Below are 15,015 nucleotides of genomic sequence, written 5' to 3' on the forward strand. Positions count from 1 at the left end.
CCAAACACTCCTTTCAAGTGAAGCAGCATTTCACTTGCATTTCCCCTAACTTAGTCTACTGCATTCGTTGCTCCCAATGCGGTCTCCTCTACATTGGAGAGACCAAACGCAAACTGGGCGACCGTTTTGCGGAACACCTGCGGTCTGTCCGCAAGAAAGACCCAAACCTCCCTGTCGCTTGCCATTTTAACACTCCACCCTGTTCTCTTGCCCACATGTCTGTCCTTGGCTTGCTGCATTGTTCCAGTGAAGCCCAACGCAAACTGGAGGAACAGCACCTCATCTTCCGACTAGGCACTTTACAGCCTTCTGGGCTGAATATTGAATTCAACAACTTTAGATCTTAAACTCCCCCTCCCCCCATCCCCACCCCGTTTCTTTCCCCCCCCCACCCGCCTTTTTTTTCAATAATTTATATAGATTCTTCTTTCCCCACCTATTTCCATTATTTTTAAATCTAAAACTAAAACCTTTAGTCTTTCCACCCCACCCCCACTAGAGCTGTACTTTGAATATCCTGTCTTGCATTCTTAATTAGCACTTTTCTCAGACAAAGACCACCACCTTCAACACCTCTTTGACCCTTTTGTCTCTGACATCTTTTGATTATCTGCTCACACCACACCCTCAATGTGTCTCTTCCCCCCCACCCACCTTAAACCAATTTATATTTCTCCCTTGTTGAAACTATGCTTCAGTTCTGCTGAAGGGCCATGAGGGCTCGAAACGTTGACTGATTTCTTCTCCGCCGATGCTGCCAGACTTGCTGAGTTTTTCCAGGTAATTCTGTTTTTATCCTTATCATTTAGCCTGGCAGTCATCCTTCTTACACTCTCTCCATCTGTATTCATGCAGCGCAAGCTGGCACACAACAAAAGGGAGAGGTCACAGACGGGTGGAGGAATGCCCGACATCAGGGTCCGCACAGACTTTGAAAATTGAGTCATCCAGCTGGCTGGCGATGACCTAGACCATTCCTGTGCTGCCGGTGAGGTCAATGGTGCTCTCCCAAGTGAGAGTCCAGCAGTGCAACATTCATCAGACAACCAGGCTGTGAGTCACTTTCCCCGTTCCACAGTCCCCTACCGTGCACCAATTATCTCTCCTTGCTTTCACAGGCACATCTGGGAAGCAGCCAAGGGGGTCCAGAAGCCAGGTCCTTGACTCAAGCCTCCTCAGGAGAAGAATCTGATGACACCCTAATTGAAGAGCTATCACAGCGCTCACCCACACCCTCCACCAGCACAGAGACACACACCTCAGTGGGACCTTGTTCTAGAGTAATCTGGTGAGTACATTTCACTGTCTGATCCACAGCAGGTGGAGGCAGGAACTTCCAGGTTTCCAGCACTTGGTGAACTGCTGGAGGCAAAACATCTTCTGAGTCTGAGTCAGATGAGGAGCCTCTGGACTCAGTCATACGTTAGTTGCTAGAGAGGCAAAGGCAAGCTCAGGAACATCAGGAAGGGATGTCTGCTGCACTCCTCAGATTGCAAGGCATAATGGAGTAGTCCATCCGCCTTCAGTCTGAGGTGATAGTTCCAGCATGCCAATACACCGAGGTCAATACTGGTAGCATGGCGGCTGCCGTGGAGACCTTGGTCTAGGACATCGGTCCTGCGCTGCTGCACAGGCTGAACTCCATCGCTGACGCTATGGCTGGCCTCCAACAGTGTCAACGCAAGAGGGGGTGGATGTCGAGGGAGCACCAAGGCATAGCGACAGGGCTAGGAAGGTAAAGAAGATGTAACTCTTTCGAGTTACCAACAGTCACAGATTGTAACTCTTTCGAGTACATTCACAGTTCTTGGTTTCTGGGAGTGGGACATGAACCCACAACCTTCTGATTCAAAGGCGAGGGTGCTATGAACTGAGCCACAGCTGACACCTCCCGTTTAAGTTGTAACTCTTTCGAGTTATCAACAGATCGCATGTAACTCTTTCGAGTACATTCACAGTTCCTGGTTTCCGGGAGTGGGACATGAACCCACAACCCTCTGATTCAAAGGCGTGGGTGCTATGAACTGAGCCACAGCTGACGCCTCTAAGATGTAACTCTTTCGAGTTATCAACAGTCACAGATTGTAACTCTTTCGAGTACATTCACAGTTCTTGGTTTCCGGGAGTGGGACATGAACTCACAACCTTCTGATTCAAAGGTGAGGGTGCTATGAACTGAGCCACAGCTGACACCCCCCGTTTAAGTTGTAACTCTTTCGAGTTATCAACAGATCGCATGTAACTCTTTCGAGTACATTCACAGTTCTTGGTTTCCGGGAGTGGGACATGAACCCACAACCTTCTGATTCAAAGGCGAGGGTGCTATGAACTGAGCCACAGCTGACACCTCCCGTTTAAGTTGTAACTCTTTCGAGTTATCAACAGATCGCATGTAACTCTTTCGAGTACATTCACAGTTCCTGGTTTCCGGGAGTGGGACATGAACCCACAACCCTCTGATTCAAAGGCGTGGGTGCTATGAACTGAGCCACAGCTGACGCCTCTAAGATGTAACTCTTTCGAGTTATCAACAGTCACAGATTGTAACTCTTTCGAGTACATTCACAGTTCTTGGTTTCCGGGAGTGGGACATGAACTCACAACCTTCTGATTCAAAGGTGAGGGTGCTATGAACTGAGCCACAGCTGACACCCCCCGTTTAAGTTGTAACTCTTTCGAGTTATCAACAGATCGCATGTAACTCTTTCGAGTACATTCACAGTTCTTGGTTTCCGGGAGTGGGACATGAACCCACAACCTTCTGATTCAAAGGCGAGGGTGCTATGAACTGAGCCACAGCTGACACCTCCCGTTTAAGTTGTAACTCTTTTGAGTCAAAACAATAAACTAAATTAACAAAAACAAGGGAGAAATCAAGCACAGCCCCTAAGTCAGGTCAGCTGTAAAATCAAGGAAAAAACTTTTAAGCAACCTTACAAACATCAAACTAAGATGTGATTAAAGGGGTCAACAAAACACCCCAGTCCCCGCGGTGCCCACCGGGCACGGAAGTCTCGATGGTGCCGACAGACACCGCGTGCTCCCTTTCCAGGGACATCCGGCCGCGAACGTAGCCGCGGAAGAGGGACAAACAATCGGGCAGGACTCCCCCATCGATCGCCCGCTGCCTGGACCTGTTGATGGCCAACTTGGCCAGGCCCAGGAGCAGGTTCACGAGGAGGTCCTCCTCCTTCCCGGCCCCCTTCCGCACCGGGTGTTAAAATTCTTTCGAGTTATCAACAGTCACAGATTGCAACTCTTTCGAGTACATTCACAGTTCTTGGTTTCCGGGAGTGGGACATGAACCCACAACCTTCTGATTCAAAGGCGAGGGTGCTATGAACTGAGCCACAGCTGACACCTCCCGTTTAAGTTGTAACTCTTTCGAGTTATCAACAGATCGCATGTAACTCTTCCGAGTACATTCACAGTTCTTGGTTTCCGGGAGTGGGACATGAACCCACAACCTTCTGATTCAAAGGCGAGGTTGCTATGAACTGAGCCACAGCTGACACCTCCCGTTTAAGTTGTAACTCTTTCGAGTTATCAACAGATCGCATGTAACTCTTCCGAGTACATTCACAGTTCTTGGTTTCCGGGAGTGGGACATGAACCCACAACCTTCTGATTCAAAGGCGAGGTTGCTATGAACTGAGCCACAGCTGACACCTCCCATTTAAGTTGTAGTTGCACAGCCTGGACACAGGTGTTAATCACTTTTATTTAACGTTCACTATTGTCAATAAAGTCTCAAGAATGTCTCCCTTCCTATGGCTCCTTCTTATGATGACCAGTGTTCGTGTTGCTCAGATGTGAAACCTTGGTTCCTGCACAAGTTAAAGGTAGGTATATCAGTCCATGGCCTCCTCCCTGTGCAGTGTGCAACCTTCAAGCCAAAGTGATGGTCCAGCTTCACACTTACTGGACACATTTATGATGCCGGCATCTCAATGGTGCTTGTCATTGCTGCCAGAATGTCGTAGGCAGGCGTCACAGAGTTCCGTCATTTTCTCTGTGTGCTCTCAGCAGCTTTAAGCTGGGGCTGGCCCCCATCTCTTCAGCATCTGTGACTGGTGACACTGTGCTCCTGAAGGTGTCAGGTGCTGAAGGCTGACAAAGAATCAGTGCATTTAAAGTTTCACAGCTGCGTCTCCATGATATGATCCTGGTCACAGAGCGCAAGCGAGCTGCCCTCAGCCAGACAGGAGTCAGACATTCACAGAGGCTATGTGAGGATCTATCGAGTGTCCTCACTGTATGTCATCATCACCCTCCTGGAATCTAGCACCTATTAGGGCCTCCGCTGTGTCTCCATGACATAAGCCTGAGCACTGAGGGTATGTGCACTGCCATCAGACACACAGGGGTCAAGCATTCACAGATGCAAGGTGAGGCTGTCAAGACTGCCCTCACCGTACGTCAACATCATCCTCCATGAGTTATGCGGCTATGAGAGCCTCCTGAGCACCCCTGCCACATCCGGCCAGTGCGATGGTCCCATTGCCGGCATCCCTGCCTTTGAGGACCTCACCACTGTCATCCCCTTTGACATCCTCCTCATCGGAGGAGATGTGCAGCTCTTCCATCTTCTCTCCCCTTTGCAGCGCCTGGTTGTGGAGCACACAGCAAGCGATGATGATGCGTGACACCTTCTGGGGACTGTATTTCAGCGCTCCACTGGACCTGTCGAGGCACCGGAACCTCATTTTCAAAGTGCCTATTGTCTGCTCCACCAATGTCTGGGTCATGGCATGAGCCTCGTTCACCGGAGCTCTGCTGCAGTCTGAGGCTGCTGCATGGGCATCGTCAACTGCATCCTCTGTGGGTAGTCCTTGTCCCTGAGGAGCCAACCCTGTAGCGTCTCTGGACCCTGGAAGATGTCAGGGATCTGAGACCTGCTAAGGATGTAGGAGTCGTGGACACTCCCTGGGAATTGGGCGCAGACCTGCAGGATGTGTTTGTGGTGGTCACGCACCAGCTGAACACTCAGTGAGCTGAAGCCCTTGCCGCTGGTGTAGTTGATTGCTTGTTGCCATGTGAGTGAAGTTGAAGGCACCCTGCACTTGTGGAAAACCTGAGATATATGCAAATCCCAGCGCTCCAGTTTCCTGGCTTTCCTGAATTCAGGCAAAATGCACAAAGTTCTGTGCCTTCGCGAAGATGGCGTCCATGAACTCCTGGATACGTTTGTGTGTGGAGGCTTGCAAGATCCTGCACAAGTCACCTGTGGAGCCCTGGAAGAAGCCACTGACGTAAAATTTGAACACCATGGTCACTTTCACAGCCACTGGCAGTGGATGCCCTCCATGTTCCCATGGTGCCAAATCCTGCAGCAGGTGGCATATGTGACCAACCAGTTCCCTAGACATGCACAGTCTTTTGCGACACTGGTTCTCAGTTATCTGCGGGAATGACAGGCGCCGTCTATAGACCCTGGGTCTAGCGAGGTGCCTACGGGCAACAACTCTCTGTGGATCTTCAGCTGCGTGGGCAGCAGGCCCTGCCTCCCCTTCACCTTGAGGGAGGCGCTCCTCCCTTTGCTGAGCCAGGTGCTTCCGCCACTCTCTTCTCCTTCTTCTCTGCTCTCTGTAAACCATGAGGCACTAAATCATCAGGCTCCATGACCCTGATGTTCTCCTCCTGTAGATCAAAGAGAGAGACATGTGAGTTAGTTTATGTGTCCTAAGAACCTCTCTGGATTAGGTCTGAAGGCCCCTTCGTGCTGGCCACTACTTGGATGGTCAGTGTTTCATGAATGGCCAGTATTTACATTGGCTGTATGAAACCCCACCCAGCTCCGCCTCACTCCATTTGATCGAATGGCGGCAGCTTCGGCCTCCGGACTGCAAGATGTGCTCTCAGCTCAGTCGCAAGGCTGCGCTGTTAATTTGAACCACAATGGATACTGGTCCACACCTTAATAAAGACATTGCAAGGAGCTGTGAGCGCCTCCACCAGTGACTGCACCATGGTCACCTTTCGCAAGGGGATTGTATTACTTACCTAGTTGGCAAATTGCTTTGTTAATGCACATTAATTTGCAGCCTGAACCCGAGGGGTGAAACGTTCTGGAGCATTTGGTGGCACTTTGATGCTTTTGCATCGCTTAAGTGGGTAGAAAAGCTTCAGAGGCCCGACTCCAAGCCTGAGCCATGTCGATGGAGCTGCAGCGGGACGGTCTCAGCTGTAGGAGAATGCTCACTTTTGACAAACTTTTCCAAGTGCATGGCCCCTTCCCCCAACTCACCCCCCACACCCCCAGCATGTGCTTGAGCCTTTCCTTCCGTCTGTGCTGCCTTGCCCCCCCACCCCCACCCATCCCCAGTCTGACCCGCATTGGAGCCCTTGCCTCAGCACCGCACTGAAAGCCAGGCAGGAAAAAGCGACTTGCCTGTGCGCCCCCTGCAAATGTGCAGCGCCTCTTCCTTGAAGTCCTATCGGCGAAGCTCGCGAGCAAGGCTGTGTGCACTCACCTCCGAGTTCTCCTCAAAGTTCAGGTGGCCAGGTGCATACCTCATAAAGGCAGTAGTGAAGCACGCTGTTCTGAAGTCACACCGACATGGGCATTAAATTTGATGTCGGGGGAGGGGAGGGGGGTGTGGGGGGAGGGGTGATTCCGGCAAGCAGGGCTTATAACTAGATGCAAATGCATTAAAATGATATCCCCGATGTCTGCCGGCAGGAAACTTGGGTGGAGCGGACGAGCGCAAACTGGTTTCTACAACAGCGTAAAACTGATTTTTGACTTTCTCACCACGTTGTTCCTCCCCCACCACCCCCCCAACACCCGCCATTACGCCTGATGCCAACGAGGCCAGAAAATTCCGCCCAGAGTCTTATGCTCATGATTTTAATGTTTAATTTTTAAACATTTAGTTCTGCACTTAAAGAAAGACCTAGATTTCTATAGCGCCTTCCATGGACCTCAGGACAAGTCAAAGTGCTTCACAGCCAAAAAAGTATTTTTGAAGGTGTAGTCACTGCTGTAATGTAGGCATCGTGGCAGCCTCTTTGTGCAAAGCTCCCACAAACAGCAATGTGATAATGGTCAGCTAATCCGGTTTTGTGATGTTGCAGGAGGGAGGAATATTGGCCAGGACAGCGGGGATAACTCCTCTGATCTAACTTGAATAGTGCCGTTGGCTCTTTCACACCTACCTGAGAGGGCAGAGGGAACCTAGGTTTAATGTTTCATCCAAAAAGACAGCAGCTCTGACAGTGCAGCACTCCCTCTGTACTATATGCAGTGTCAGCCCAGATTTCTGTTTTCTGCTCCAGAGACGAGACTGGTGCCAACTGAGCCATAGGTGACACAACTACACATCTGATGCGATTTTTTTTTCCACTCTCTATTCAGAATTAAAGAAGATACTTGTTTCCTTTTCCTCTACTCATTATTGTATCAAGGATATTTTTTTCATACAAACATCTTGTTTTGTAAATGCGGACAAATTTAACAATTTTATTTCATTGGGAATGCCAGAGATGAAGCCAAATCCCACTCAGGAAGAAACTGGCACTCGAAGCAAGTTTCCATAACAGTATAAAACCACTTCTGTCTCTTCAGCCTTCTTGTTTACCCAAACCATTGAGATGTTACTGAGATCAGAGGCAAGTACCTGCTGGCAAATTGGAGGTCTGGCTGTGTATGATTATTCATCCAGCCTAATAAGAAACAAGTAAACAGCTGCCTCATGAACATCAGTTTTGATTCACACTAAATGACAGAAATAGAACAATCCAAAATTCCTTTCCCTCCATTCCATAATGTAAAAAGTAATAAAATTAATGCTTAAACAACATTTTCAAGTCACTGGGATATGCTTTCTCAGATTTAAAATTAAAATCGCTGGGAAAACATTTCTATTGGTCAAAAATCAGCAACAAATTTGTATTTGGCTAACTGAGCTGGAAAAGATATTTTCTATGCTTTGAAAGTAGGCATTCATTTTATTAATTACCATGACATGGAAGGGAACACAATGGGCAGAATTTTCTGCCTGTCGGGCGGGCGGGCCCGACCCAATCTCCGGCGGGCGGGGAGCTGATCCCCGCCGGAGAAGGGGCCCCTCCGCCATTTTAAGTGGGTGGGCCAATTAAGGCTCGCCCAGCATGACATCCGCTGGGAAGCGCTATGCGCTTCCAGCGTGGGTGGGGGGGGAGATTCCCCAAATGCGAGAGTGCGCTCTTTCGCACATGTGCACGAAAGAGCGCACATCTCCCTGAGGCTAAGTGCTGCCTCAGGGAGATCGCTGACAGCTGTATAAACTTTAAAAATAGAAAAATAATAGAATCCTTAACATGTCCCCCCTCATATGACAATGTCACACGAGATGGGGCACGTTAATAAATTTCACAGAAACTTTAATATACTTTTTTAAAACCGACATGAAGCCTCATCCCGCCAGTGGATGAGGTTTCATGTTTTTTCAGAAGCCCGCCGGGGCTCCTGGCCTGCCCGCCAGCCTTAAGGTTGGACAGGCAGGGCTTTTAATTGTTTTAATTATCCGGTCAATGGCCTCAATTGGCCATTGACAGGTCGGCGGGCGGACAGCTGATCTCGCTGTGCCCCCGCCTTCCTGAAAATTTAAATGGGCGGGATGACGTCGAGGGGTCATCCCGCGTCATTTTGCCGTCGGCGAGCGGGCCCCGCCCCCAGCTCACCGGCGGCAAAATCCAGCCCAATGAATTTTGGATAATGCCATTGAGGTGTACACTAAAACTGAAGCAAACTATTCATTCATGAAACAACCAGTTGTTTTTGTGTGTTTTTTTTCAGATTGATAGATCAGGCAGCTTTCAGGCTTTCTCACAATATTCTAGTGCATGGACTGCACTTTCATTCACTGGTATTCTTCTAATAGGTTCAAAAGCGTAAAGATTTATTCTTTCTTAAAACTGTGAAGGTCTTTGTTTCTCTCAGCTTTCCCTTCTTCCTGCAAACTATACATTTTAAAACCCAAGTGTGGTCTTATTTGACCACTATTGCTTAATTAACCTTTTGGTCTTCCCTATTCGTTTCATCCCCCATACCCTATGGACTGTCACTCTTCAAGCAATTTTTTTTTTCCCAACATAAAAGTCAGTGCAGGTTTGTGCCTGCCATTGACATTCAAATCATTTTTGGCATTGTTTTGGTTTTCACAGGATAGAGTTTGGACTGAGCACTGAATTGGAAATGGCCTCATGTGGCACTGCAAATTCAGATTTTTTTGCCCTTGAGAAGGTGGCGGTGAACTGCCTTCTTGAACGCAATTGAGTGGCTTCCTGGGCTATTTAAGAGGGCAGTTAAGAGTCAAACATTTGCTGTAGATCTAGAGTCTCATACAGGCCAAGTTAGGTAAGGACAACATATTTCCTTCCCTAAAGGACATGATGAAAGATGGGATTTTTATGACAATCCTGTAGTTTTACGATCACCATTACTGAGATTAGTTTTTTATTCAATATTTATTTCATTAACTGAATTTAAATGTCCCAGTTGTCATGGTGGGATTCAAAGTCATCTCTCTGGATCATTAATAGTCCAACTAGACTCTAGTCCTCTGACTAGATTACTAGCCCAGTAACAGAACCACTATGCTACCACAATGCAACTGTGAAAGCAGCACAAAGGTAATTGGAAACCTTAGGGTCATGGTGAATATGTTAACCTTTCTCATGGAAAATGGCAGCACAGACCATTGACTATCCTTCTTCTTAAAAGAATCCAGAACTCCACAAAATCGGAAACTACTGTGTTTCTCTATGCAACCATCCAGCTTCTATAAAGTTGAATGTTCTGTGAATTCCTCCTCCACCTACTGCTTGGTCAGGAGTGGATTTTCATCTAAATTCAGTTCTACTTCTTGCTCAATAAGATTAACCTACATAGACCACAATTAAATTCAACCAAATGCATTATTCTGTTCACATATCCCTTTTCTTTTCAAAAGCTCTTTTCAGCAAACAGACAACTAATGTTTAAATTAACTTATTGCTGAACTTAAACACTCTTGTGATAATACAGCTGATTACTACAAATAATGTTCCCACATACAAAGCTGTGTATCGGAGTAAAATCAAAAGCAACATTCAGAACCCTAAAATCACTAAAATAATTTATGAATGCATTTGAGCATCTTTCTTCTTGAATATTGCAAACTAAGTGTCAGCCTGTTGTGCTTTGACTATGGGTCGCTTTGCTCACAAACCGGTTGCACGCTTTTCTGTCGGCAGGTGAGTCGATTACAATATACGGCAGATGCAGAGACCAATATAAAATGAAGCACATACTATTTTATTTACACAAACACCAGAGCATTAACATGATGTGTGCTTCTCCAGCCAGACCGTACTCTAGACTAACATTGACCTAGTAGCTCACGCTACACAGCTATTGGGTCTTACAGTCATGTGGTCAATCTGCTCATAGTGTCTTAAAGGTGTGTTACACCTCAGGTTACCACACAGCCTTAGTTAAAAATATAGGTTCATTTTATCTTCCATAGTCTGCAGTTATTGTTTCCATAGGAAGAGCAATGATTGGTTTTCTGAGGACTGCAGTACAGATTCCACAACAAATTAAAAGCAAACATTAGTTTTCATCTTTGCTCTTTATCAATAAAAGAAAGAAAGGGGTGAATTTATATAGCACTTTTCACAACCTCAGGACATCCCAAAGTACTTTACAGCCAATTTGAATCCTAGTGACTGTGGTAGGAAATGTGGTAATGTTCAATCAATGATTAAAATGGGTGAGTGAAGCCTGGAAGAAAGGCTCAACATTTCGTTGCCATCGATGTAATTATTATAGAAGAATATCAAACGAATGAAAAAATATATAATACAGCAGATGCTGGAAAACTGAAACAGAAAATGCAAATACTTGAAACACTCAAGTCATGCACTGGATCTATGGAGAGAAGTGACAAGATTTCGACCATAACCCTTCATTGGGACTCAAATTCTGATGGAGGGTTATGTTTGAAACTTTAACTGGTCACTTCTCCCCACAGATCTCCTGATCATTTGAAGCATTGCCTGGTTTGTATTAAGTAGGTGAACCAGTGCACTTTCAGTATGTACCTTTTCCATGTCTGCAAATTTTTGGTTACATACAGATAATGCCTTGCAGACAGGCACACTAAGTTGTGTAGAAAGGTTAGGGGTAATTTTCAACTTGGTGTTCCTGGTCAGGAGGTCATGCCAGCTGGGAGTGCTTAGTGCAAATGTGGACACATGTTGTGCATTTGTTTCCTTATCATTTAAATTAATGGACATCATTATGTTAGTTTGCCATGCAAGCTGAATTTCATGCATGCTCCTAGTTGGCAAGGCTCCCTGCTGTGAGCAAGAACTTGGAAAAATTGCCACTTTTATGTTTGTTGCTTTATTGTAACAAATTAAAGCTTACTGGGCAACCAGCCCTTAGTAATAGAACTGCACGGTCATGCTAATCTTAACAAAACAGTTAATATGAACAAATATCTTACAGCATCAATCAGCAGTTAAAATAACTCATGAGGTGCTTGGTTGACTAATCACAAAATTAGGAAAACAACAGTGGGTTGCATTTTGTCAGGGTGGCAGAGGCCATGATGCCGGGCCAGAAAACTGGAGGCAACTCTGTCACAGCCGTTTGTGGGGACACTCAACTGCATTTTAATTAGCCGCTGTCGGGGCTCCCATCCCTTTAAATCCACTGCATCTACCCAAGAGAATGCAGACGGATGCCGAACTCACAATGAGGTGAATGGGGCCTGGGGTCACCAGATGCAGATTTTGGGAAACAATGATGTGTGCCCCCTCATTGGAATTCTGTATCGCTTTTAGTTGCATTTTTTTTTATAAAAAAAAACATTTATAGTTGAGAAAATTGCAAAAGAGGAAAATTCTGTAATTGGCACATTAATGTGAGCTATTTTACTTTTGGCCTTGTACACAGGGGAAAGAATTGAGGTCATGTTGTTTGCTTTCTGACATAAACTTAACAGTTTTGTCTTTCAAGGAAAAAAATCTGTGGCAGAGGACTGTACCTGCAATTTTATTTCCCTTTGGAAACAAAGGGTGCGTGAGCCAATATTAGTGCCCCAAGCAAATTTTCCTGATCTGTCATGCTTTCATTGTGTGTTAAGGGAAATGGATCTGAATTGATTCAATTTCTTACGTGTAAGAAATCGTTCACTTCACAAAGTGAGAATGTTGAATTATTAAACTTCCTGCCAAAAAGTTAATTGCAACTGTTAGACGGTTTGGCTGCTCGTTCAGTGTAAAAGTTTCCGATCTGTATAATTGTTTAGACTGCAGAGATCATTTCCTGGAAAGCTGAAATTTTAGCGATAATGTCTTGGGTAGAGAAATGCTGACTGTGTATGACGCTATCATAGGGGTGAATTTTTCAGTGACGGTTGAGGAGATGGTGGCGTTGTGGTAATGTCACTGGATTAGTCATCCAATAGGCCCTGGCTAAGGCTCTGGAGACATGGGTTCAAATCTTACCATTTAAATTCAATTAATTAATAAAATTAATAAAATAAAATTAATGGAATTAAAGCTAGTCTTTGTAACGGTAACCAAAGCTACCATTGATTGCCAATTGTCTGGTTCACTAATGCCCTTTGGGGAAGGAAATCTGCTGTCCTTACCCAGCCTGGTCTACATATGACTCCTGACCCATGGTAATGTTGTTGGCTCTTAACAGCCCTCTGAAATGGCCTCACAAGCCACTCAGTTCAAGGGCAATTAGGGATGGGCAACAAAAGCTGCTCTTGCCATTGACACCTACATCCCATGAAAGAAAGACCCTGCCTCTAGGGCCAAAAATGGGAGCCAACCCTGTTTCAACTGGCAGGAGGACTCTGCAACAGTGTTTTACCAGCAAAGGCCAGTTAGCAAGCTGCCGGGGCTACTATCCAATTGAGCATGGCGGCTTATCCCCAAAAGCTGCTGGCCCAATCAGGCAGCAGTCAGCACCCTAAGGAGCGCCACCTAGTGGTGACCATTGGTGGGGCTGTAACACCAGGGAAAGAGTGTCTTAATGTCAAAGACATGAGAGTTATTTTGGGGAAGTCGGCACCAGGCAGACAGGGAGGGGTTTGGGGGCAGTGAGGAGGGGTGGTTATGGTGGCGGCCCAGGTAGACCCTACTTGCACCATAGAGCTATTTATTGAGGAGGGTTCCTCCGGGAACCCGCTGGGAAGCTGCCATTTACTCTAATCAGCAGGGAAAACTCAGTCATAGATTTTTTAAAATTTATATGACCACAGTGAATAGAAGTGCCACTGAAGCCTGTTCATTTGAATTGTCATATTGAATGGCAGGAGTCATAACTGCAACACCCAATGGATCCTGTAACATGTGCTATCTCGCAGTAGTGTTTGAAACATTCAGTACTGCTAATCTCTGCATTATTTCGAGCTTAATTTAGAAAGAGTCAGCCCATTTTGTGAGGGCTGTTTGAACTAACTAAAACAAAAAATCCTGTCAGGTGTATGTAGTATGGCAAATACATCTCACTCTTACTCTAACCTTGACCATACTAGGCTCTAGGGGACTACATATATAAAAAAAATTCTTTAAATGCCCAACTGGAACTTAAAGGAGCAGTGGTAATCAATGACTCAATAACTTGCCAAAATAGACGAAAGCAATAATCTCAGCTATGGAATAATGCAATAATGTCCTTCTTTTCACTGTTCAGTTCGCTTGTGCCTGTGTTTAGTCCACGGGATTCATGGCTTCTGCTGAAGGTTGAAGGGGCCACTACAAAATTAATTTTTTTTTAAAAATTCCAGGAATGAAGTTATCATCAAAAGGTTCACTGATACAGCTGTACAACATATTATCCTTAGTACTGCTAATGAGCATAAGAGATAGAAAATCAACTTGTCTGGCAGCAAAATCCAAAACCCAAACCTCAGAGAAATAAAACTTAGTTAACTCATTGGAGACTGGTTAGAGATCCCTACATTAGCTTCAAATAATTGAGAACAGGTCAATGTTCCAGACAACATCTAGAACACAGAAATACTTAGGCCTGAGTTTTACCTTTGGAGGGCGCACGCAATCGGCGGGCCCAGGAGCAGCCAGGGAATGGACTGCGATCGCCCCCCCCCACCACCGCGATTTCATGTTGGCTGGCCAATTGACGGCCAGTCAGCATGAAACGTGTGCTGAGAAGCTCAGCGCTGACAGGGTGGGGCAGGGAGAGGGCGGGCGATGACATTTCCATGGGCGCAGGAAGCGCTGCGAGAAAGCCCCCTGAAGGAAGACAGCCGCCTCAGGGAGCTGCAGGCCTGAAAATGCTAAAATAAAGGTTTGAAAAGCTGCAAAAAAAAAAAATGTCCATGCATCACAATCAATCACCTGAAAATCTAGCTGATGAAAACGCTGTCCACAGATATTTATTTTTTATTTTATTTCGCAACAGGAATTTCATCCCTCCCTCGGATGAGGTTTGATGAAAAATGCAAAGGCCGCCTGGTCGATTCGTCCGTCCGCCAACCATAAGGTTGGACGGGCCATGAAAAACCGGAGACAATTGCGCCGAGCATGGGCTTAATTGCCCGCTTAATTGTCACGCTTCTGACTTTTGTGTGCCAAGCAAAATATCATGCGAGTCCGCGATGATGTTGGGACACTCGCCCGTTGTCTTCTCGTGCGATTTTACGCCCAAGTGGCCCGCGGGACATAAAATTCAGCCCTTACAATGAATTCAGCAGCTCACTGTGTCTCATCCATGGTGGCCAGTTTCTACCAAAAGTTCAGAAATGTCCAGACCCGTCAGACATGCTGACATTCGTAGTTTTAAAGCGACCATAACCAAACGACAATATATTTCTAAATACAAAAGCACAATACTATGGATGTTAGAAATCTGAAATAAAAACAAAACGTTGAAATACTCAGCAGGTCAGACAGCATCTGTGGAAAGAAACAAGAGTTAATGTTTCAGGTCAAGTTGATCTTTAAGATGACCTGAAATGTCAACACTGTGGGCAGAATTTTGCTGTCGGTGGACAGGGAGCGGGGCCC

The 15,015-nt window shown here is 46.1% G+C and overlaps 1 protein-coding gene across 2 annotated transcripts in view; it reads right to left on the minus strand.

The window, feature by feature from the left end:
- The window catches only part of col8a2 (collagen, type VIII, alpha 2), a 419,777-nt gene that overhangs the window by 235,601 nt on the left and 169,161 nt on the right, over nucleotides 1-15,015 (minus strand). The window lies entirely within an intron of this gene.

Source organism: Cetorhinus maximus, chromosome 21 (assembly GCF_964194155.1).
Source record: "Cetorhinus maximus chromosome 21, sCetMax3.hap1.1, whole genome shotgun sequence".
Taxonomy (NCBI): Eukaryota; Metazoa; Chordata; class Chondrichthyes; order Lamniformes; family Cetorhinidae; genus Cetorhinus; species Cetorhinus maximus.